The sequence below is a fragment of the Chiloscyllium punctatum genome, chromosome 23 (assembly GCF_047496795.1).
Source record: "Chiloscyllium punctatum isolate Juve2018m chromosome 23, sChiPun1.3, whole genome shotgun sequence".
NCBI lineage: Eukaryota > Metazoa > Chordata > Chondrichthyes > Orectolobiformes > Hemiscylliidae > Chiloscyllium > Chiloscyllium punctatum.
Genome location: NC_092761.1, coordinates 83,068,769 through 83,095,838, shown reverse-complemented (window position 1 = coordinate 83,095,838; position 27,070 = coordinate 83,068,769).

The window sequence follows — 27,070 nt, the reverse complement described above, 5'->3', positions numbered from 1 at the left end:
CTTTACTTTTACAGGTAATGTATTTCTGTTTGCAGACTCTTGCTGTGTGGAAGATTAGAGTGGTGCTGGAAAAGCACAACATGTCAGGCAGCATCCGAGGAGCAGGAGAATCGACGTTTTGGGCATTAGCTCTTCATCAGGAATGAAGGACTTCAGGCCGAAACGTCAATTCTCCTGCTCCTCGGATGCTGCCTGACCTGCTGTGCTTTTCCAGCACCACTCTAATCTTGATTCTAATCTCCAGCATCTGCAGTCCTTACTTTCTCCTTGCTATGTGGAAGCTGTTTCCTCTAATTCACACTTCAAAAATGTATATTTCAAATTGGCTGTAAAGTTCATCGAGTTCCTGATACTGCAGACAAAGCAAATTTGTTCCTTTATATTTGACAGGTGAGTGGGAATATGAAAAGATTTAATCACCTTCATAGTTGGCATCTGTGTAAACACTCAAACGAATAATGGAAATGCATTTTTTACCTCTCCACCTACAAATTTAGATCCGCTGCACTCAGCAGATTTTGCCTCACCTCTTTGCATTTGATATATTCTCTTCAGGCATTCTTCCAAAGCAAACCGTGGGCTTATACCTATTGAGCAAGGCAAGCAATCGTTACTCATGCCTGTAGGATTTCTATGAATCAATTTGAAAAAGGGTGGAGGGACAAAAGAGCTGCTAGAATGTATTCTTTTCCTGGAAGTCACACCTTCAGAAACCTGGAAGTGAGAAAGGAGACTTTACATAGAAAATGAAAAAGGTTACTAATAAAGACTCATCAGTTTATACGATTACAGGTTGGGCACTGACAGCACTGGGGAAAGCTAGCTGACGAGGTAGCACGTGGTGCTGGGGAAAGTTACCTGATGTGGTAGCACGGGGTGCCTTTTAACTCAGTAATAATTAATTGCAATATGTGAAGAATGGGTATCAATTGATGTTCCTCTTCAAAGAAAAGTTAAAACATTTATCCTGTTGTTACCTGTTGTTCCTTTAGAGGAACATATTGGGGTAGAAGTTACAATGATCAATGTATTTGTAGGGAGTGAGCCACAGTGTTCAAGTTGCACACTATTATTCCAATGTGTTCACTTAATATATAAAAGGGGGCTCTTTTAAATGGGTCCTAAAAGAAGCATGTTCACTGGAGTCCGCGTTTTGTAACACTGCAGTTTTCCACGCGGGCTACACTCTGGAGCTATGGATGTCAAGGGTCCGATTTTTTTTCCATTGCTTGGTGATCAGGAATCTCTCCCACTCTTACTGCCTACCACCGATGTGCATTGGAGGGGGTTTTCAGGTTGATAATCAACCTGCTTTGGCCAATTGATGAACACTCTTTCCATGACTAACAAGCCCTGCACTGGGACTCAAAGCCAGATTTTCTGTCTCAAAGTCAAGGATGCCTACATCACAAGGTCTCAAATGAAATGGATAACTGTTCGGATAAAAAATAAAGGTTTGAGAAGAGTCATAGAGTCATACAGAGGGCCTATGTCCCTCTAAACCTTTCCAATTCATGCATCTGTCCAAATGTTCATTCCACATACACACCAAACTCTGTGTGGAAAGAATTGCCTCTCACATGTCTTTTAAATCCTTCCATTTTTACCTTAAAACTATGTTCTCTCATTTTGAACTCCCTACACTGGCTATTCACATTGCCTATGCCCCGTCTCAATTTTATATATGAGATCTCACCTCAACCTCCAATGCTCCAGGGAAAGACATTGCAGCCTATTCAGCCTCTTCTTATAACTCAAATTGTCTAGTCCTGGTAACATCCTTGTAAATCTTTTCTGCACCTTTTCCAATTAAACAATATCCCTCCTATAGCAGGGTGATGTGTGCACAGTACTCTGAAAGTGGCCTCATCAATGTCGTGTATGATATGACGTGCAAACTCTGATATTCAATGTTCTGATCAATGAAGGCAAGCAAGGAGAGCCAGAAGGGGACATGAGAAGTCATTAACAGATAGAATCAAGTGTGAGATAAGATTTATAATCATCTAGAAATGAACAAGGTGATTAGGTTTAGTCAACATGGTTTTGTGAAGGGTAGATTGTGCCTCACAAACCTTATTGAGTTCTTAGAGAAGGTGATCAAACAGGTGTATAAGGGTAAAGCAGTTGATGTGGTGTATACAGATTTCAGGAAGGCGTTTTGATAAGACTATTTGGTAGACTATTGAACAAAATACGGAAGCATGGGATTGAAGGTGATTTAGCAGTTTGGATCAGAAATTGGTTAGCTGAAAGAAGACAGAGTGATGGTTGATGGGAAATGTTCATCCTGGAGTTCAGTTACTAGTGGGGTACCACAACGATCTGTTTTGGGACCACTGTTTTATATATATATATATATACATTTATATAAATGACCTGGATGAGGGCATAGAAGGACAGGTTAGTAAATTTGTGGATGACACTAAGGTCGATAGAGTTGTGGATAGTGACGAAGGATGTTGTAGGTTCGAGAGACTAGATAAGCTGCAGAGCTGGGCTGAGAGGTGGCAAATGGAGTTTAATGCAGAAAAGTGTGAGATGATTCACTTTGGAAGGAAAAACAGGAATGCAGAGTACTAGGCTAGGGTAAGATTCTTAGTAGTTTGAATGAGCAGAGAGATCTCAGTGTCCAGGTAGATCGATCCTTGAAAGTTGCCACCCAGGTTGATCATTTTTTTAAGAAGGCATACGGTGTGTTAGCTTTTTTTGTTAGAGGGATTGAATTTCGGAACCATGAGATCATGCTGCAGCTGTAAAAAACTCTGGTGCGGCCATATTTGGAGTATTGCATACAGTTCTGGTCATCGTATTATAGGAAGGATGTGGAAGCTTTGGAAAGGGTTCAGAGGAGATTTACTAGAATATTGCCTGGTAAGGAGGGATGGTCTTCTGAGGAAAAGCTGAGGGACTTGAGGTTGTTTTCGTTAGTGAGAAGAAGGCTGAGAGTTGACTTAATTGAGACATATAAGATACTCAGAGGGTTTGATAGGGTGGACAGTGTGAGCATTTTTCCTCAGATGGTGATGGCAAGTATGAGGGGTCTTAGCTTTAAATTGAGAGGTGATAGGCAAGGGACGGATGTCAGAGGTAATTTCTTTACTCAGAGAGTAGTAGGGACGTGGAATGCCCTCACCAACATTAAGAGCATTTAAATGGTCATTGGATAAACATATGGATGAAAATGGAATGGTTGAGGTTGGATGGGCTACAGATTGGTTCACAGTTCAGTGCAACATCGAGGGCCAGTGGACCTGGACTGCGCTGTAACGTTCTGTGTTCTATGTCACGCAACTTCTTCATCAACCAATTAATATATCTTATGAATTAAATCAAGTAGAAAAGTCTTAAGAACTTGCAACATTATGCTGCACCTTTCACAAGCCGAGGATCCTCCAATTCTTCCACAGTCACAAATCCAAAGAGATCCAAAATGTCATAATTCCACCGGATATAATAATACCAAAAAATGTCTACAAAGTGAATTCTAAATGATTCTATTCATTAACATTTCTAAGTGGGCGGTTGCATTGTCAGAGTTGAAAGTCAGCAGAAGTTTAGAACATTCAGTGTGAATGACATCAGGGTTTTTGACAAAAGTGTCAGGCAATAGTTTTCTTTTCAGCTTCTGATTCACTCATTGCTCATGTTACACTAGAACTTACAGGACTGTTGTACAAGGGCTCACTTCCCATCTCATGTTGCTTAATTCCAGAAGGACTAGGAATGTCTCTATTCACAGACTCTGGACAAATGTGAAAATTAAATAGGCACAATGTAATATTCCTCATTTGGCAAAGACCAAGTTGAATTGATTCATTGTGAAATTACTGGACAACAGCATAATGACAGACATCGAGATGAAGTCCCGTCTAAAGACGCGCTGATGAAATCATCACTCCATACACACCTTAAAGTTAGTTTAAATGAATCTCAACCTTACTAAATATTGCTCAGCACTCCACCCAACATGTGTGGGTGGCACCCAGCACCAGAAACTTTAGCAACAGTGTATAAGGAAACTATACAGTCTGGAAACAGACTCTTTATGCTGACCAGATATCCTAAATTAATTTGGCTCAATTTGCCAGCATTTTTCCCATATTCCTTCAAACTCTTCCTAATTATGTACCCATCAAGATGCCTTTAAAATGTTATAATTGTATCAGCCTCCAGCACTTTTTCTAGCAGCTCATTTCATACATGTACCATCCTCTATGTGAAAAAATTGCCCCTTAGGTCCTTTCTAAATCTTTCCTCTCTCTACTTCAATCTATGCCATCTAGTTTTTCCCCTACCCTGGGGAAAAGACTTTGTCTATTCACCCTATCCATGCCCCTCATAACTTTATAAACCTCTACAACATCACCCCTCAGCCTCCAATGCTCCAGAGAAAACAGCCCCAGCCTATTCAGCCTCTCCATATAACTCAAAACTTCCAACCCTGGCAACAACCTTGTTAATGTTTTCTGAGCCCTTTAAAGTTTCACAATATCCTTCCTGTAACAGGGAGTCCAGAATTGCAGTATTCCAAAAGTGGCCAAACTAATGTCCCATGTAGCTGTAAAATAACCTCTCAATTCATATACTCAATGCACTGACCTAAAAAAGGCAAATATACCAAATGCCTTCTTCACTATCCTATCTACCTGTAACTTCACTTTCAAGGAACAATGAACCAACACTCCAAGATCTTTTTGTTCAGCGACATTCCCCAGGCTTTACCTTTAAGTGTATAAGTCATGCTCTGATTTGCCTTTCCAAAATGCAGCACCTCTCATTTATCTAAATTATACTCCATCTATCTCTCCTCGGCCCATTGGCCCATCTGATCAAGAACTCATTGTAATCTGAGGCAACCTTCTTCACTGTTCAGTACACCTCTAATTTTGGTGTCATCTGTAAAATGAATAACCATAACTCCTATATTTGCATCCCCATAATTTATAATTGACAAAATGCAGTGGACACCAGCTCCGATCCTTGTGGCACTCCACTGGTTACAGGCCTGCAATCTGAAAAGCAACCCTCCACCACCACCCTCTGTCTTCTCCCTTTGAGCCAGTTCTGTATCCAAATGGCTACTCCTCCCTGTATTCTATGTGATCTAACCTTGCTAAACAATCTTCCATGGGGAACCTTGTCGAACACCTTACTAAATTCCTTATAGATCATGTCCACCACTTTGCCTTCATCAATCCTTTTTGTTACTTCTTCAAAAAACTCAAACAAATTAATAAGACACAACTTCCCATGCACAAAACCACATTGATTATACCTAATCAATCCTTAACTTTCCAAATATATGTAATTCCTGTCCCTTCCAACAACTTGCCCACCACAGATGGGTTCCCTGACTTTTCCTTACCACCTTTCTTAAGTAGTGGCAACACATTAGCCAACCTCCAGTCTTCCTGTACGTCATCTGTGACTATCGATGATGCAAATATCTCAACAAGGGGCCTAGCAATCACTTCCCTAGCTTCCTACAGAGTTCCAGGGTACATCTGATCAGGTCCTGGGGATTTATTTATTTATGTGTTTTAAGATGTCCAGCACCTCCTCCTCTGAAATGTGGACATTTTTCAAGGAGTTGTTATTTATTTCCCCATGTTCTTTAGTTTCCACATCATTCTCCATATAAACACTGATACAAAATACTCATTTAGTTTCTCTCCAATCTCCTGCGATTTCACACATAGGTGGACTTTTTGTTCTTTAAGGGGCCCTATTCTTTCCACAGTTACCCTTTTGTATTTGTAAATTTGGATTCTCCTTAACTCTATTGCCAATGCTATCTCAAGTCATTTTTTTGCCCTCTCAATTTCCCTTTTAAGTATACTCCTACTGCCTTTATACTCGTCTAAGGATTCACTCGCTCACCACTGTCTATACCTGATAGATGCTTCCTCCTTCTTTGGTTAAAACCTCAATTACTCTCATCATCCAGCATTGCCTAAACCTACTTCCTTTCACCCTAACAGGGATATATTGTCTCTGGACCCTCCTTATGTCATTTTTTTAAGGCTTCGTACTTTCTAGCCGTCCTTTCCTATGAATATCTGCCTCCAATCAGCTTTTCAAGTTTTTGTCTAATACCATCAAAATTGGCCTTCCTCCAATTTAGAACGTTAACTTTTAGATCTGGTCTATCCTTTCCATCACTGTTTGAAAACTAATAGAATTATGGTTGCTGGTCCTAACATGCTCCCTCACTGACGCTTCAGTCACCTGCCCTGTCTTATTTCCCAAAAGTAGGTTAAGTTTTGCATCTTCTCTAGGTTAATCTACATACTGAATCATAAAACTTTCTTGTACACACTTAACATATTCCTTTCCATCCAAGCCCTTAACACTAAGGCAGTCGCAGAGTATGTTTGGAAAATTTAAGACCCCTACCATTACCATCCTATTATTTTACAGATAACTGAGATCTCCTTTCCTTCTGGATTTCCCACTGACTATTGGGATGTCCATAGTACAATCCAATAAGGTAATTATCCCTTTCTTATTTCTCAATTCCACCGAAGTAATTTCCCTGGTGGTACTCCAAGGAATATACTCCCTGAGTACAGCCATAATGTTATCCCTAAACAAAAACACCACACCCCTTCCTCTCTTTCCCCCCCACCCCCCATTTCTATCCTTCCTATAGCATCTACACCCTGGAACATAAAACTGCCAGTCCTTTCCATCCCTATGCCACATTTCTATAATCGCTATGATATCCCAGTTCCATGTTCCCAACCATGCCCTGAGTTTAGATTAGATTAGATTGCTTACAGTGTGGAAACAGGCCCTTCGGCCCAACAAGTCCACACTGCCCCGCCGAAGAGCAACCTACCCTTACATTTACCCCTTACCTAACACTACGGGCAATTTAGCGTGGCCAATTTACCTGGCCTGCACATCTTTGGACTGTGGGAGGAAACCGAGCACCCGGAGGAAACCCACGCAGACACGGGGAGAACGTACAAACTCCACACAGTCAGTCGCCTGAGGCGGGAATTGAACCCAGGTCTCTGGTGCTGTGAGGCAGCAGTGCTAACCACTGTGCCACCGTGCTGCCCGAGTTCATCTGCCTTACTTGTTAAGCATTGAAGAAAAACTTCTAATTAAAAGAATCACTTAATGTGATAATTGCAGTTGCAATTACAAATCATATTCTACCCAACTGATGATCTTTGTCTAACTGCTCTCCCACCTTGGGTTAGTACAACCATCATTTGTAAGTGATGGCTGCATTCTGCCCTTGCCTTGGCTTGCCTCTAGTTGTCCCTCAAGTCTTTTGCGAACTAGTCCATGCTTCACAGCTTGAGAATTGTGGGAAAGCACTATCTTGAATTGTTTGTGACTACACTGTATAGTGTAGCAGTGTGATTCCCTTCTAACCATTATGGCATTATGTGGAGAAATACTGAATGCACATTAAAAAAAAATTACATGATGAGGGTGTCACTGGATAAGTAGCATTTATTATCCATTCTTCAATACCCAGAGGGCAGTTAAGAGTCGACTACATTGCTGTGGGTCTGGAGTCATATGTAGGCCAGACCAGGCAAGAATGGCAGTTTCCTTCCCTGAAAGCCATTCATGAAACAGATAGGGTTTTCTGACAATCAGCAACAAATTCATGGGCCTGAATAGATCCTTAACTCCAGATATTCATTGAATTCAAATTCCACCATCTGCTGTGGCATGTTGTGAGCCTGGGTATCTGCATGAACAGCCCCACCATAACACCACTAGGCCACTGCCTCCCTCAGTTCCTGGAATCACATGTTGGCCAGACCTGTTAAGGACAACAGTTTCCTTCTCTAAAGGACTTTATTAAGGGTTTATGCCTGAAATGTCTTCAGACCCTGCCTGGCCTGCTGTGCTTTTCCAGCACCACACCCCTCCACTCGGATCTCCAGCATCTGCAGTCCTCACTTTCTCCTCAAGGATATTACTGACAGGATGGACTTCTCCTGACGATCAGCAACCATTTCATGGTCATCATTCGACTCTTATTTCCAGATTTGAATTCAAATTCCACCATCTACCATGGCAGGATTTTAACCTGGGTCCCCAGAATATTACCTGGGTCTCTGGATTAATAGTCTTGCAATAAAATAGTTAGGCTGTTGCCTCCTTTGCCCTTAACCCCTTAATACTTTGTCACATCTGTGGCACAGTCAGCATTTATTGTGAGGAAAGCTTGATTGCTTAAAAAAATTATGTGAAGAAATTGTGTTATGACATGGGGTAAACCCCTCTGCAAATTTAAACAAGCCACACAGAAAAGATTCACTCAGTGCTGTAATGTGTCAAATTCGAGAGGCGAAGAACTATCCCCAAAGTCACTATTTAAAGTAAAAATTAACAACCTTTTTTAAGTCTAACGGAGAATAATTAATTAACAACTATTTACAGCTCCTTCCTCCAAAATTATCTTTTACCTTCCCCTCTACAATACTGGTCTGATAAAAATCCTGATTACGATTTACAAAAAATATAATCACATTTCAAAATCAGTCAGCTTTGCCGAGTGTCCTCTGTAGATTTTCCTCTGTTTTCTTCTTCTGAGGGATTCTGCTTCCAAGGTCTTTGATAGATAAAGGTACCTTTAAGAGAGCAGACCTTTCAGCAAGGAATCTCTCCAGTTGTTGGTTTCTTTTTGCTCTTTGCTTCTCTGAGTAACTGTTCAAAATGTCTGATATTTATGCTCCAAAGTATTGGATAGTTTCAGTGGTTTAGTGTTGTCAAAACTTTTTTTTTTGTCAAATTTGATTGGATTGTGGTAACTTGGGGCACAATTTAAACTGATTGTCCAAATTTGAATTTGTTTTTGTATCCTGGCAACACAGCTCTTAGTTGTTTTGACCAGATGTTACATTGTTAGCATGTTCCAGCCTCTCTCTGCTTCTCAAAGTCCTTGCTAGCTTTTCAACTCCCTTAAAGGTACAGTACCCCTACATCTTTGTAATAATTGTACTTTGATTTCAACCAGTAGGTTCCCAGTTTTTTAGTGTTCAGCTGACCCCAACATTCCTTGTTGAACAGGGAAAATGGTCCATGCACAATACAAGTACCTGGTAAAGTTAAGCAACTGACTATGCTTGAACAACAGATTTGTTGTGAATTTGGCTACAACAGAGAGGCCTGGCATATTGGCATTGAAGACAGATTTAGCTTTTATGATTGGACTTGCGTCATTGGGCTTGCCAGGAAATTCTATGTCAGTGTCATAAAGCTGCTTGAATAATTTATAAACATGACTTCAGAATTAGAGGAAGGAAAGAATATGGGGTAATCTATTGTTTTCCACAAGCCCACACAACTCGTGCAAAACTAGGCCTTACAGAGAGCATTATGAGAATGACTAAATTACCTGCTCTGAAGATGTTGATTGAGGGAGACCGAGTGAACAGACGTCTGGGCGAATTACCCTACTATTCATTGGGATCTTTTACATCCACCTGAGTGCAATGTGAACTTTAGCAAAATGTCTCATTTGAAAGATAACATCTCTAACAGTGCAGAACCTCCCTCAGCACTGCACTGCATCTCATTTATCTCTCCACCCTTCAGGCACTCTGCCTGTATTCCTGATTTAAAAATCACACAACACCAGGTTATAGTCCAGCAGGTTTAATTGGAAGCACACTAGCTTTTGGAGCGGCACTCCTTCATCAGGTGATGAAGGAGCGTCGCTCCGAAAGCTAGTGCGCTTCCAATTAAACCTGTTGGACTATAACCTGGTGTTGTGTGATTTTTAACTTTGTACACCCCAGTCCAACACCGGCATCTCCAAATCATGTGTTCCTGATGAAGGGCTTTTGCCTGAAATGTCGATTTTCCTGCTCCTCGGATGCTGCCTGAACTGCTGTGCTTTTCCAGTACCACTCTATTCCGGAAACTGCATTGCAATGCCAGACTATTGAATGGTTTAATTTTTGGTGTCAGATAAACTGCATATATAAATCTCACAAATGGCATTCAGTACATTTGTTAGTCACAGTGACTTATTTAAAATTTGATGGTGGATGGACATTGTTTATATTAATCGACTGCATTAAATTAGTACTTTGGAAGTATATCAAGGAATGTTCTTTGAAGCATTTTTAAAAATATAGTAAACAATCACCTCAAAGTATTTTTATGGATTGTCATGAATTGTGTTCAAAATCATGGCCAACTTTATGTTTGGTGATACATAAATAAGTATATGTGGGTATGAAATCAAAAACTATTCCAAACAGGAGTAATCCATATGTGGATCACACTCTAAACAGAAACTCATATCACTACATCAATAATATCAATATTGTACCAATATTTTATCAATAATTACTAAAATAAAACAGAGAAGTGTGGATGCTACAAATCTGAAACTCATAAAAACAGAAACAAAATTTAAATCAGGAATTGTTGGGAGAAACTCAGCAAGTCCGGCAGCATCTGTGGAGAGAGAACAGAGTTCTGAAGAAGGGTTACTGGGCTTGAATTATTAACTCTGTTTTCTCTCCATGGACACTGCTAGCATATTCATTTCGGTAATTACTAACTCCGGGCAATGCTGTATGCTCTGAATGTTGTATATTTGCCTAGTTTAATACAGTTGTTTAGTTATTGACTAAGTCAAATTGTTATTCTTCCATGCAAACAAACAGATGAGCAAGGGCAAGGAAAAGGTCAATTAGCAACTCAAGCCTTCTCCACCATTCAATAGGACTATGTGTGCTCAAAATTCCCATGTATCCATCCTTACCTTACTCAGCAACAAACTCTCTAGTAGGATAAAGTAAGGACTGCATATGCTGGAGATCGCAGTTAAAAGGTATGGTGCTGGAAAAGCACAGCCAGTCAGGCAACATCTGAGGAGCAGGAAGTCGCCGTTTTAAGCATAAGCCCTTCATCAAATTCCTGATGAAGAGCTTGTGCAGGAAACGTCAATTCTCCTGCTCCTCGGATGCTGCCTGACCGGCTGTGCTTTTCCAGCTCCACATTTTTTGACAACAATCTATCTGCCTCTGCTTTAAAAATGTTGAAAGACTCTGTTTCCACCGTCTTTTGAGGAAGAAAGTCCCAACGATTCACAGGCTTCTGTGAGAAAAGAAAGTTCTCATCTTTGACTTAAATGGATCCCCTCATATTTAAACAGTCCCCTTAGTTCTAAAATCTCCTACAAATGGAAGCAGCCTCCAAATCCTCCCACAGTTCTCTGTTTATTTTAGTAAGTTATTGATCTGAGATAAAATTTCTGTTTAGATCTCTTGGCATCGTGCATGTTTCAATTAATTCACCTCTTACTTTCTGCAATTCCACCAGTCTCATCTTTCCTCATAAAACCAATTTAAAGATGAGAACTTCTTGACAATGTTGGCCTAGTGAACTAGAATAAAGATATTCTGTTCAACTGCTGAATGTTGGTCACATTTGGAAAGGGCAAAGGCATATTCTGGTAAAAGGGGATTCAACGATCACACATATTAAATTTGAGGCAATCATTAACAAACTCAGGCAATATTGGTGAAACACAACAGGTGTGGCAGCATCTGTAGAGAGTCAGCATTTTGAGTCTGATGACTCTTCCTCAGAATACTCAAGGAAATCATTAATCATTAAAACACAACTTTGCTCTTCCCTCATGGTCTGAGATAAATAAAGTAGTAAGAATCATTATTCAAACCTCTTGATTTAACAAGGCAGAGGTGAAGAAAGACACTGTTTCATCCCTGGGGATGAGACTAAAGTACTCATCCCTGGGGATGAGATCATGTGCAGTCTGTGACAGAATGGCTTTTAGGGGAGTTCGAAAACTAATGAATCTCAATTTATTTGTAATGCTAACTTTCCTACTTTGACAGAAATTTCAGACTATTATCGTCACAGACCAGGCTGCCAAGTTTATCTAATAATCTGACAAGAGATGAGTAACATATTTTTAAAGCCAATAAAATGTGAGATCCAGAAATATAAAGTCAGGAGATTCCAGGGATTTGAACAAACAACGATAACTTACTGCACAAAGTTAGAAAGGTAAAACAATTCCAGAAGATAACTCTGGTAAAACAGGTGAATTATTCATATTAGTCCAACTTATATGCCACAAAATGGAGTTCCTATTATGATGAGCATGTTAATTTCCAAGTACAGTATTGCTGTTATTTCTCTGTGAGGTCTACAACATCTGTACAGCCTATATTCTAATACCCAGAGTAAGCATGAAAGAAATACTCATAGCAGACAAACTACAGTCGAACAACCCAAAAGAAATAAAAAATTCAGTTGCAAGAGATCCAACATATTTCTCAACAACATCTGCCCCTTCCCCCATCCCAAGAGCTCGTGCTACTGCAGTTTGTCAAATTTCAGTTAAACTTTATAAGGGATTCCTATTCCTTTTCTTTAAAGATTTAGTTTCGGAGCTCCTCTAAAAGCCACGGTGTCACAGACTGTTTCATTTTCTGTTTATGGCTTGATACTTAAACCTCATTCCTTGGGACTACACTTCCCTGGACTCTTGAAATTGCACTCTTGCACTACTCACAGGCACAATCCACTGTTTTGTTTGCAGACAGCCAACTTAACCAAGCTGGTGCTGCCCTCAGTCTCAGTCCCAGTCCCAACCCTCAAACTCAGCACCACCTTCCTAACCTGCAATCTTCTTCCTGACCTCTCCGCCCCCACCCCCACTCTGGCCTATCACCCTCACCTTACCCTCCTTCCACCTATCGCATTTCCAACGCCCCTCCCCCAAATCCCTCCTCCCTACCTTTTATCTTAGCCTGCTGGACACACTTTCCTCATTCCTGGAGAAGGGCTCATGTCCGAAATGTCAATTCTCCTGCTCCTTGGATGCTGCCTGACCTGCTGCGCTTTTCCAGCAACACATTTTCAGCTCTGCCCTGCATTTTCCAAATTTTAGTATATTATCAACTGCACAAAGCAAATACAGCTTGTGGCATTCCCTCACCCTTGCTGTCACCTGTGCTGAATTATAAATGCAGCACAGATTGTTCTGAGGCCTCATAGTTCCCTGGACCTATCCTAAGTCCCAATTCCAATATTTAATGATACCTACTTGACTCCCAGACTTCTCCTGGGTCCCAGCTGCTTACAGCCTGCCTCAGTCACACCTTCTTTGAATAGAGCCTCTATTCCTTGTTCACAAGTACCTTACTGACCATCAGCCTAAAGGCGTCAATTTCCTCCTCTCTCCTCATCAATCTAACTTCCTAAAATTGGCTGATTACCAACCGTTGAACTGTTCTGAGTCACTTATTATGGAAAATCTCACAACAGGGCAAACTGAATGTACAGTATAGCAATAATTGGAACACCTGTACTGTTAAAATATTCACCAATTGCTGGCTTATACAGTACAAGTGGATGCAAAACTTAGCTCCCATCGGAAGATAAATTAGGAAAATCACTAGTAGATACATATTTAAAGAAGATAAATTACTGATGTAATTCAATGTTTCAAAATTATTTTGTTTCTTTTCTTCCCTTCAATTTCTGCATAACACAGAGATAATCAAATAAATAAAACCAGGATTGCAGGTGATGGAAGTCTGCAACAAAAATAGAAATTGCTGGAGAAACTTAGCAGGTTTGGCAGCATCTGTGGAGATTTCCTCTCCACTGATGCTGCCAGGCCTGCTGAGTTTCTCCAACAATTTCTGTTTTCATTGCAGAATTATTCAAACTAGTGGGATTTGGATCATATTCATTTGTTTTAGTATCTATCACACTGATTATTAGGTATCTTTTTGCATTATATCATGTGTCATTAGCAATAACGCTGGAATCTTTTGACAGTTATAATAAGGTGCTATCAGCAACTCATTACAGGGCTAAAGACAGTTTATGAACACACCTAGCATGAGAGTCAGTTTTCCCAAACTATTTCACTGCATCAGTTCTCATGTTCAAACTTTATCTTGGTATTCTTGAAGCTTACCATCCCTTTCCACCAGTCCACTGCTTCATAGACACACCACAACATATGTAAAGCTAGGAACGTGATGTATCTGCAGCATTTTTCTATGTCTGTGCATGAACAACCCGAAATCATCAGGAACATTGTCATATCATCCAACATATTTTCAGGAGAGAATTTCAGGAGAGATTGGGTATTTTCCTTTCTGACTACTTAGGTCTGTTGAACAGCAAACTTAAGTCCAGAATCATCTAATTGTTTTCCCTTCCCACCACCCCCAGGGTAAAATCATTCCTACAGCATTTTCAGTCGATAGCAAAACAATAAGACAAAAAGTGAAAGCAGTATATCTACAGATTTCAAATGATTTATTCAAAAATTCCCCCCTGCATTAGCAGCTATGCTAAAAACTACTGGAAAACATATCTTCATTATTTCACAAAAATTGGATTTGTGCCAATGTATAACTGCCAATCAATTAGAATGGTTTCACAATGCACGTTGAGACTTGCATTAATCTCGAGGGTGCTGTCAATCAGGCTTTGGAGGCAGGTGCCAGGGAAAATACCAAAGTCATGTGTGAGTTATCAGCATGCATCTACACAAAAATAAAATGCTACAGATCATGCTGTTAAATTCTAGCTCTTATTCATCATGCCTCCATTTTAACACCAACTCAAATTCACTAGTCCTCGGTCTATCTTGAATTGGCATGTTTTCTGCATTGGAGCCTAAAATGGAACAAGCTGCCTGCGAGATAGATGCTAATTACTATTTGATAGAGCTATAATCTCTTTGTGCAGTCTTAAGAGAGAGTAGCCTTTGTTTGTCATTTCTACCATATACAACTGATACAGTAAAAACGAGACAGCTTTCCTCCAGGACCACAGGTGCTACATGGATAGCACAAACTACACAATCGTACACGGCATAAAGTGCATAAGGAGTGCAAAACATGCAAGTTACAGTGTAATAGAAGAATGATAAATAACAGACATTTTTCTCGCAGCAATTCAGAGTTGTGCAAAGAATTTCAGATGGGAAAGAGTCCGATCATACAGTGTCAAGGAGCCCGATGGACTGGGAAAAGCAACTGTTGCACAGTCTGGCCATGAGAGATCAAATGCTCCAGTATCTTCTGCCAGATGGCAGGAGGGAGAAGAGTTTGAGTGAGGGGTGTGTGGGGTCTTCCACAATGCTCTTAGCCTTTCGGATGCAACGTGTGGTGTACATGTCTGTAAAGGAGGGAAGAGAGACATTACACCTCAGCAATTCTAGGCAAGGCAAAAGAAAGCAAAGCTGCTAATGCAAGGGGAAACAAAAGCTACATCATGATTAATTCTCTTTATGTCATTTTAAATCGTTTGAAGTCTGTAGACATACTGCTTTCACATTTTTTTCTCATTGTTTCGCTATAGACTGAAAATGCTGTAGGAATGATTTTACCCTGGGGATGATGGGAAGGGAAAACAATTGAATGAGTCTAGACTTAGATTTTCTGTTCAACAGACCTAAGTAATCAGTAAGGAAAATACCAAATCTCTCCTGAAATTCCTTTTTAGTAAACTTTCTGGGAGCCCAATAAAGTTTCCAAATGTCAATATTTCAGATTAACTTGTTAAACCTGAAAGCCTGGACAATGACAATCTTCCAAAGACTTGGATTTAGGTTGCTTGTGATCGGAACTGAAGTTTATCCATAAGTCTCTGCCTATCGAAAATTTGATTTCTTCAACAGGAAACACAGTGGACTGTGAGAAGTCATTACGAGTCACTGTGTTTGCAGATTCTTGGCCAGTAGCATTGTTTTCCTTCTCTATTTTTAGTAAACACCATATCTTCAGAGATCATTGGTCATTTGAGTTGCATGTTTTTCTTTGTACTTGTCTTTGTGATTAAGGGAATGTAGTTTTAATTCCAGGTTATAACTTAGATATTGATCAGTGTTTGATACTAATTTTAAACAGAAGATGTATCTTTAGGATAACATAGTGACTCAGTGGTTAGCACTGCTGCATCACAGCATCAGGAAGCCAGGTTCAATTCTAGCCTCAGGTGACTCTCTATCTGCAGTTTACATGTTCGTCCTGTGTCTGTGTGGTGGGTTTCCTCCCACAGTCCAAAGATGTGCAGGCTCGGTGGATTAACCTTGGGAAATGCAGTGTAACAGGGATAAAATAAGTCAGGGTGGGGTGCTCTTCAGAGAGTTGGTGTGGACCTAATGGGCCAAATGGCCTGCTTTCATATTGTAGGGATTTTATGATCTTTTAATACACAGATTATTTTGAGTTAGTTAATGAAACCTGGTGAAAGTCTCTTTTATTCTTTTATTCTGTATAATATCACAAAGGATTAACTATTGGCCATTTGGATAATTAAATCCTCACATTTGGACCAATGGTATAAGAGATGGAGCAGTAGGGCTTGATTAGCAACTCATTTCCCCCCAATCAAAGTCATAACAAAAGTTACTTGCAACTTTTTTCCCTCTCTTCATGTAGCTCCCCTTTAAATAAAACATACTCAACTCCTTTGCTCTTCCAAACTGCTCATCGTTTATTATAATAAACACTGAAATCATTCAGTGTTGAAATAACTATATGATTGCTACTTACCAGTATCCACAGCAGTAGCCCAGGTATCCTTTGTGGAGGATTAAGTATTCTTAGTCTGCAACAAGCTACAACTTGCTTACACAGGTTCGACATTCCCTGAAAATACTTTGCCTTCAACTCCAGATCAGGTCAAACAAAAAAAAATCAGGCAATGTTAAGATTGCCGATGCAATAATTGCCTTCTACCTCACTCAAAGTTTGGATATTGTTATAAACATGAAGGTTAAAAGATTGTTGTGTTTCAGAACTGTGCCTTTAAGTCAGGATAAAATAAAGCAGGTCATGTGACCGTTCTGAAGCCAGGATTAGAGAGGGGTGCTGGAAAAGCACAGCAGGTCAGGTAGCATCCAAGAAGCAGGAAAATTGACGTTTTGGGCAAAAACCCTTCATCCCGAAACGTCGAGGTTCCTGCTCCTCGGACGCTGCCTGACCTGCTGTGCTTTTCCAACACCACTCTAATCTTGACTCTCATCTCCAGCATCTGCAGTACCCACTTCCGCCTGGTTCTGAAGTCTGCCAAGCAACAGGTCTGGTTGATGTGGCTGTAAAAGAAGCTCCAAGTCATTTTGCTAGGAAGCAGGAAAAAGGTTTCACACCTGTAGACAATGACAGCAGCAACTGTGTTAGACTGTCCATTTCCAAAATCTCACAACAATGTTGAGATTGTCAGTCTAAAAATGTTTACACTTTAAACTGTGTTTTACTTTAAATATACAACAGAGTTGAAGTCTGAAAAGTAGCTAGTCAGCATTTCTATCTGAATACAAAACCCATGTGGTTCACACAGCCATGGCAATGGGCTTTGAGGGGTGAAAGTTTTTCTAAGATTCTCTTGGTAACTCAGTCATACAGTCTGGCAGAATCAGGGAGAAATAAACAACTGAAAATCTTAATGGTTCACCCTACAAGACTGCCTGTGAGAACTTGTATTCAGATTGAAAAGAGCAATTTTGTGACAATTTGGAACTGGAAATGTAAAGTCTTGTGTACTGAAAGTTCGACTCTAATGAAAGTGATCAGTCTCTTGGAAATTATAGCAATTAATACTCTGATATTGAGATTGCCAGAGCTCACAGGAGCTGAAAAACTGGACATGAATTTTTTGCCGCACATAAACATTCCAAACACTTAATATATGAACACACATTTATATCTATTCAGAATTTATCTAATTACGCATTATATGGTTATGTTTGTGAGTCACTATAGGCAGCAGTTTTGTAACCAGTAACTCTCCCAACTTTGGAAAAAAATCCATATTCCAACATTTACACTGAGCAGCTCAATAAGCTCCAGCACCCTAATAGGGGCTGAGTTATGGAATATCTATAGCACAGGACACCATTATGCATTTGTGTCATGCCAACTCTCTGCTACAATACCTTACTTTGTCCCATGCATTTTCTCCTTTCACCCTGCAATTTTCTTTACTGTACATGTCATATATTCAAAAAGGAAGTCATCGTGTGAAACTTGCTAAGAGTGCATTTGCACTAAGAACAATGAAAGCCTGGGGATGCCCCAAAAACGCTGAAACTTCAATGATCAGGCCATTGTATATTCAATTTTTGTTTTGGAGGTAAATGTTACTCAAAAAATACAGAGATGCACAAAAGGTTAAAGAAGTAATTAAATTTATATGACACCTGTCATTGCCTCAAGGCATCATGTGTTTAACAACCAATTAAGCACTTTTGAAACTTTTTCTTATTCTGCCATAAAATGTGGGCATCACCAGCAAGGACACAATTTATTATACACCCATAGTTGCCTTGAGCTGAATGCTTGTTAGGCCATGTTAGATGGCAGCTAAGAGACAAGCATGGTTCTAGGACTGATGTTATATGTAGGATAAACCAGGTAAGAATGATAAATTTCTCTCTTGAAAGGACAGTAGAGAACCAGTAGAGAATTTTTACGTTGATTGTTTCATGGTTACTTTGAACTAATCTTTTCTTTTAAATTCCAGATTTTTAAATTGAATTCAGATTCCTCTGTCTGCTGTGATGGTTGTCAAGCCCACATCCCCGGTGCATCAGCCTGGGTCTTAGAATTACTAATCCTGAGGCGATTACCATTGCCACTTCACAGTGCCTTCATTCTTGTAATTTTGGAAAGTTTACTTTCAATACACGATTATAAATCTGCTGGACTGGAAAATGAATTACACTAATTACATTTTAACCTTGTTAAAACATGTCTAAAAGGTCTTTTAAGGTGAGAGAGAGACAAAAGGGTCCAAAGGGGCAATTTCATCCCCCCGGGGGTGAGTGTCTGGAACGGGCTGCCAGAGCTAGTGGTGGAAGTGAGTACAATTTCATCATTTAAGAAATATTTAGACAAGTACATGGATGGGAGACGTATGGAGGGATATAGACCAAATGCAGGCAAATAAGGACGAGTTTAATTGTGAAAACTGGGCAGCATTGACAAGTTGGGCTGAAGGGCCTGTTTCCATTTTGTAGACCTCCATGGGTCTATGTGCACAGCAATCGATATAATCCTTCACTCCAGACTCCAGACCCACAGCAATGTGTTTGATTCTTTGCTGCTGTCGGGTTAATTAAGGATAGGCAATAAATGCTGACCTAGTCAGTGACGCCCTCATCCTGTGCATGAATAAAACAATACAGCTGTACCTTGTGAGCTGTCCAGCAGTAAGTAGTGAAGCAGCAGCAGCATCATGTCTGCGTAGTTCAGCCCTCGATTCCTGTTGCCTTGTCCCTGATACCTTTGTTTTAATTTTGATTCATCCAGGAATTCTTCCTCAGACCAGCTGCCAGCAAACTTCAATAAGCAGGTCATGCATTCACTGGGGAGGGACCCACCTTTGCTGAGTTTCAACTTATTCTGAGTCAAACCTTCCTTTTCCCGGAACGAGCAAATGAACAATGCAGTCTTGCCTACACGATTATATTTAAGCAGCTTAGTTACCCATTCATTCCAGATTGGTGTCAAATAGCAAACTGCTCAGGGTCAGGTAGCTCTTCCATTAGGAATGTCAGGTTACCAGCTGCTGAATTATTTTACACTGACTTACACTAATTGAGAAAATATCAATGACATCTATATTGCATGATCTTCTTATATGGTGCGGTAACATGAAATTTGAACACACCTCTTACCACATAGTGGCATCAAGAAGTCATAATTCAGTATGTGGATGTACCTAAGAGAAGGTGCAAAACCTGACCTACTCATAGAGTCATAAAGTCAAAGAGATGTACAGCACGGAAACAGACCCTTCAGTCCAACTCGTCCATGCCAACCAGCTATCCCAACCCAATCTAGTCCTACCTGCCAGCACTTGGCCCATATCCCTGCAAACCCTTCCTTATTCATATACCCATCCAGCTACTCTTGGGAAATAAGGCAGGGCATGGGACTGATTTGTCAGTGGGGGAGAACTTCGGGGCCAGCAACCATAATTCTATTAGTATTAAAATAGTGATGGAAAAGGATAGACCGGCTCTAAAAGTTGAAGGTCTAAATTCGAGGAAGGCTAATTTTGACGATATTAGGCAAGAACTTTCAAAAGTTGATTGGAGGCTGATGTTCGCAGGTAAAGGGACGTCTGGAAAATGGGAAGCCTTCAGAAATGAGATAACAAGAGTCCGGAGACAGTACATTCCCGTTAGGGTGAAAGGAAAGGCTGGTAGGTCTAGGGAATGCTGAATGACTAGATAAATTGAAGTTTTGGTTAAGAAAAAGAAGGAAGCATATGTCAGGTATAGACAGGATAGATCGAGTGAATCCTTAGAAGAGTATAAAGGCAGTAGGAGTATACTTAAGAGGGAAATCAGGAGGGCAAAAAGGGGACATGAGATAGCTTTGGCAAATAGAATTAAGGAGAATCCAATACATCAAGGACAAAAGAGAAACTGGGCAGCAAATAGGGCTCCTCAACGATCAGCAATGCAGCCTTTGTGTGGAACCACAGGAGATGGAAGAGATAGTAAATGAGTATTTAGCATCAGTGTTTACCTGTGGAAAAGGACATGGAAGATATAGAATGTAGGGAAATGGATGGTGATATCTTGGAAAATGTCCAGATTACAGAGGAGGAAGTGCTAGATGTTTTGGAAAGCATAAAAACAGATAAATACCCAGTACCTGATCAGGCATACCCTAGAACACTGTGGAAAGGTAGGGAAGTGATTGCTGGGCCCCTTGTTGAGATATTTGTACCATCATTAGTCACAGGTGAGGTGACGGAAGACTGGAAGTTGGCTAATGTGGTGCCACTGTTTAAGAAAGGTGGTAAGGACAAGCCAGGGAACTATAGACCAGTGAGCCTGATGTCGGTGATGGGCAAGTTGTTGGAGGGAATCCTAAAGGACAGCATTTACATATACCTGGACAGCAAGGACTGATTAGGGATAGTCAACGTGGTTTTGTGCTGAGGATTGATGCGGGCAGAGCAGTGGACATGACCTATATGGACTTCAGTAAGGTGTTTGTCAAGATTCCTCATGGGAGACTTGTTAGTAAGATTAGATCTCATGGAATACAGGGTGAACTAGCCATTTGGATACAGAACTGACTTGATGGTAGAAGACAGAGGGTGGTGGTGGAGGGTTGTGTTTCATACTGGAGGCCTGGAACTAGTGGAGTGCCACAAAGATCAGTGCTGGGTCCATGACTTTTCATCATTTATATAAATGATTTGGATGTAAGCATAAGAGGTATATTTAGTAAGTTTGCTGATGACAGCAAAGAACGTTACCTCAGATTACAATGGGATCTTGATCAGATGGGCCAATGGGCTGAGGATTGGCAGATGGAGTTTAATTTAGATAAATGCGAGGTGCTGCATTTTTGGAAAATCAAATTAGAGCAGGACTTACACACTTAATGGGAAAGTCCTAGGGAGTGTTGCTGAACAAAGAGACCTTGGAGTGCAAGTTCATAGCTCCTTGAAAATAGAATCGCAGGTAGATGGGATAGTGAAGAAGGTGTTTGGTACGCTTTCCTTTATTGTTCAGAGCATTGATTATAGGGATTGGGAGGTCATGTTGCAGCTGTACAGGACATTGGTTAGGCCACTTTTGGCATATTGCTTGCAATTCTGGACTCCTTCCTATCAGAAGGATGTTATGAAACTTGAAAGGGCTCACAAAAGATTTACAAGGATGTTGCCAGGGTTGGAGGATTTGAGCTATAGGGAGAGGTTGAATAGGCTGGGGCTGTTTTCCCTGGAGCTTCGGAGGCTGAGGGATGACCTTATAGAGGTTTACAAAATCATGAGAAGCATGGATACGGTAAATAGACAAAGTCTTTTCCCTGGGATGGGGGAGTCCAGAACTAGTGGGCATAGGTTTAGGGTCAGTGGGGAAAGATATAAAATAGACCTAAAGGGCAATGTTTTCACACAGAGGGTGGTACGTGGATGGAATGAGCTGTCATAGGAAGTGGTGGCGACGGTTACAATTAAAGTATTTAAAAGGCATCTGGATGGGAATATGAATAGGAAGGGTTTAGAGGGATATGGGCAAATGCAACTAGATTAGATTGGGATATCTGATTGGCATGGAAGAGCTGGTCTGTTTCCATGCTGTACATCTCTATGACTCTATATCAAAGTTCATGTTCTGAGTTCATGGCTTCACATCCTATTATGTTTCAGAGGTACATCAGAACATACCTTAACAAGAGGATTTAAAATAAAGTATAAAACTAGTCACAGTTTTTGAAAAAAAAGATCAAATTGTTGTAAAAGCCTATCTTGTTAACTAAACTTTTGTTAGAAATGAAATCTGCTGCCTGAAGAAGGGTAACACCTAAAATGTTGACTTGTGCACCTCCTGTTGCTGCCTGGCTTGCTGTGCTCTTCCAGCCTTCTTTCTGTCGACCTTGTCAAATTGGCATCTGATTCAAGACCCACAACAATATGATTGACTCTTAGCTCCTGTTTGAAATGGCTAAGGGAGCTATTCAATTCAAGGGCTATTTTGGATGGGCAACAAACGTTGATCTTGCTAACAATGCTCATATCCCATTAAAGGTGCTTTTAATAAGTGCAACAAGAAGCCAAATCAAAGAAGTTGGACTTTGAATGGTGATGTAACTGTGGGGAACCATAAATCCAGCAATTTTCTCTTCTTTAGAGCTCTGAATCAGAGTGATTAAATCATCATTTGGAATCATCTTGACTCTGAGTGTCAGGAAGGCAATAGCTGTTGCAGGTTCAACACCCACCCAAGCCACAGGATCATGGATGGACACAGTCACAGGTGAGTAATAGTAGGAGAGTAAGTTTGAGACAGAGGGGGGAGAGAGTCAGCAATAAGGGCAGGGCAAAATTGGGGACTGCAGATGCTGGAAACCAGAGTTTAGATTAGACTGGTGCTGGAAAAGCACAGCAGGTCAGGCAGCATCCGAGGAGCAGGAAAATCGATGTTTCGGGCAAAAGCCCCTCATCAGAATTCCTGATGAAGGACTTTTGCCCGAAACATTGAATGAGGACAGGGGCCCACCTCTTCCTGATGCAGGGTCCCTCTATCAGGCACTGAATGTCTTTGAACAAGGGACTTCTGCCACCCCTTGATTACATCACCTGTCCACTATCAAACCCACCACAGAGAAGGACATTCGATATCACGCGGTGTCTTTAGAAATACACAAAGCAGATAACAACAATGTAACTGTATGTACATAATTAATAAAAGTATAGGATTTACCTGCATGGTAAATTATTAACTCGGTGAAAGTAAGACAGCAGAAAACAAATTCTGATCAAATAGCCATTGTGTTCTACTACATTATGTCCGTACCCAAAATCTTCCATTTTGTATGCATTGTTTGCAATTTTTACAATCATACAATGTTGCTTCTCCTCTTGCTCCTTTTCTTGACTGAGAGATTTGCTTTGCAGTTCACACAAAGGTAGCAATTATGAGCAAACCATGCAAGCTACCCGTCTTCATTACTCTGGACTTCTCACATTATAGAGATCCACGCAACCGATATAGATCAAGTATATCAGTGATATCATTTAGCTTGAGCAACTCATAGGCACAATACAAACTTACGCAGTCAAATCGAGTCCTCGTACTTATGTATATAATAGAAAGAGGAAATTTGTTATTATAAAGACCCCTTTTACAGGCGCAATGCGCAACAAAGTACTTTTAAAATGTGTGGCCCCTCTTGACATATAAGAAAATGTAACAGCCAACTGTAGCAAGATCTCACAAAAATGGAATACTCCCCACTTGCCTGGATGGGTGCAGCTCCAACAACACTCAAGAAGCTTGACACCATCCAGGACAAAACAGCCCACTTGATTGGCACCACATTCACAAACATCCATTCCCTCTGCTACTGATACTCAGTAGCAGCAGTGTGTATACTATCTACAAGATGCACTGCAGAAATTCACTAAAGATCTGTATACACAGCATCTTCTGAACTCACGATCACTATATCTAGAAGGACAAGGGCGGTACATAGGAACACCACCATATTCATGTACCCCTCCAAGCCACTCACCATCCTGACTTGGAAATATATTGCTGTTTCTTAAGAGTTGCTGGGTCAAAATCCTGGAACTCCCTCCCTTATGGCATTGTGGATGTACCTACAGTGTATGGACTGTAGTAGTTCAGGAAGGCAGCTCACCACCACCTTAGGGGTTGTTCAGTGGTTAGCACTGCTACCTCACAGCACCAGGGACCTGGGTTCGATTCTATCTTTGAACGACTGTCTGTGTGGCGCTTGCATGTTCTCTTTGTATCTGCGCGGGTTTTCTTTGGGTGCTCCAGTTTCCATCCACGGTCCAAAGATGTGCACCTTAGGTGGATTGGCCATGCTAAATCACCCATAGTGTTCAGGGATGTGTAGGCTAAGTGCGTTATCCATGGGATATACAGGGTTACGGAGATAGGATGGGGTGGGGTGGTGGGGAAGGGGGTCTCGGGGGGGATACTCATTGGAAGGTCGGCATAGACTCGATGGGCTGAATGACCTGTTTCTACACTCTTGGGATTCTATGATTCATTAGAAATGGGCAATAATGCCGGCCCAGCCAATGACATCCACATCCCTTAAGTGAACAAAATGGAGTAGCAAGATAAATGATCAGGTAACTGGTTTTGCTTATGTTTTTAGAGGGGTGAAAAAAAACTCCTTATCCATCTTGAACAGCTCACTGCATCTTTTCCATCCAACTGAGTGAGCAAAATAGCCTTGTAATTACGAGTTGATCAAAAAGACAACTGTTCTGACAGCACTCCCTCATTGCTCCAGTGAATGGTTCAATCTACATTTTGGTCTCCAGTCCCTGGTACGCAGTTAAGTTCCCACAGAAGGCAGAAATGAGGACACTAATACTGAGCAAACAGGCTGTCCATTCAGAGCAATTCTGCCTATATCACTGCCCTGCAATCTCAAACTTTCAGGAAGAAATTGAAAGCATTTGATGAGATTAAAAGAATAATGCATCTGAATAATCTTCTTCAACATTTGCTTGGATTGACCGACAATGGGGCAGTTATCAATAAGCAATCACTTTTTTTTAATAGGGCGTTGGTGAAATGCAAATGAATTTCCATGTACTCTCATACAGACCCATAAGCTCTTTCTCTGAGCTTATCGGATATCAATATGTCCTATTCTCAGAATGTCAGGCCTCCTGTCTTCATCTTTCTGAAATTCTCGCAATCTCTTTTGTAAAGCGAGATAGAGCTCTGTTCAGCTAAGCAAGACAGATGCTTTTGTATTATCGTGAATGAATTGAAGTATTATTCTGGTTATTCTGGTATGATCTCATTTCAATTTGATAGTGTAGCGAAAGCAGGTTTAATCAAGGTACTTAGGAAGGAATTGGATTATTACCAGGATCTGATCAGGTATACCCTAGTACTCTGTAGGAAGTGAGGGGAGAGTTTGTTGGGCCCCTTGCTGAGATATTTGCATCATCGATAGCAACAAGTGAGGTGCCAGAAGCCTGGAGGTTGGCTAACGTGGTGCCACTATTTAAGAAAGGTGCTAAGGAAAAGTCAGGGAACTATAGACCAGTGAGCCTGACGTCGATAATGTTCAAGTTGTTGGAGAAAATCCTGTGGGACAAGATTTACGTGTATTTAGAAAGGCAAGGACTGATTAGGGAGAGTCAACATGGCTTTGTGCATGGGAAATTGTGTCTCACTAATTGGATTGAGTTTTTTGAAGAAGTAACAAAGAGGATTGATGAAGGCAAAGGTCTGGACTTCAGTAAGGTATTTGACAAGGTTCCTCATAGCACACTGGTTAGAACATAGAACAATACAGTGCAGAACAGGCCCTTTGGCCCTCGATGTTGCACCGACCCGTGAACTATTCTCAGCTCATCCCTTACACTATCCCATCATCATCCATGTGCTTATCCAAGGATTGTTTAACTCTCCCTAATGTGACTGAGTTAACTACATTGGAAGGTAGGGCATTCCATGCCCTTACTACTCTCTGAGTAAAGAATCTGTCTCTGACATTTGTCCTAAATCTATCACTCCTCAATTTGTAGTTATGCCCCCTCGTACAAGCTGACATCATCATCCTAAGATAAAGACTTTCACTGTCTACCCTATCTAATCCTCTGATTTTCTTGTATGTCTCTATCAAATCCCCTTTTAGCCGCCTTCTTTGCAGACCAGGCAACATCCTCATAAATCTCCTGTGTACCTTTTCCAATGTTTCCACATCCTTCCCGAAATATGGCGAGCAGACTGTACACAATATTCCAAGTGTGGCTGCACTAACGTTTTGTGTAGTTGCAGCATGATATTGCTGCTCCGGAACTCAATCCCTCTACAAATGAAACCTAACACTCTGTTTGCCTTCTTAACAGCATTATCAACCTGGGTGGCAACTTTCAGGGATCTATGTACGTGGACTCCAAGATCCACCAAGAGTAGCTAGGCTAGATCACATGGAATGCAGGGAGAACTAGCTATTTGGATAATGAACTGAATGAAGGTATAAGACAGAAAGTTGCAGTAGAGGGTTGTACTTTAGACTGAAGGCCTGTGACCAGCAGTGTGCCACAAGGATCAATGCTTGGTCCAATGTTTTTTGTCATTTAAACAAATGATTTGGATGTGAACGTAGGAGGTATAGTTAGTAAGTTTGCAGATGACACCAAGGTTGGAGGTGTGGTGGACAGCGAAGAAGGTTACTTCAGAGTACAACAGGATCATGATCAGATGGGCCAATGGGCCGAGGAGAGGCAGATGGACTTTAATTTAGATAAATGCGAGGTGCTGCATTTTGGAAAGGCAGGTCAGGGCAGGACTTATACACTCAATGGTAAGATCCTGGGGAGAGTTGCTGAACAAAGAGACCTTGGAGTGCAGGTCCATAGTTCCTTGAAAGTGGAGTTACAGTTAGATAGGATTGGATAGTGATAGATATGATACCGAAGAAGGCATTTGGTATGCTGACATGTATTGGTCAGTGTACTGAGTATCAGAGTTGGGAGGTCATGTTGACATTGATTAGGCCACTGTTGGAATATTGCGTGAAATTCTGTTCTCCTTCCTATCGGAAGG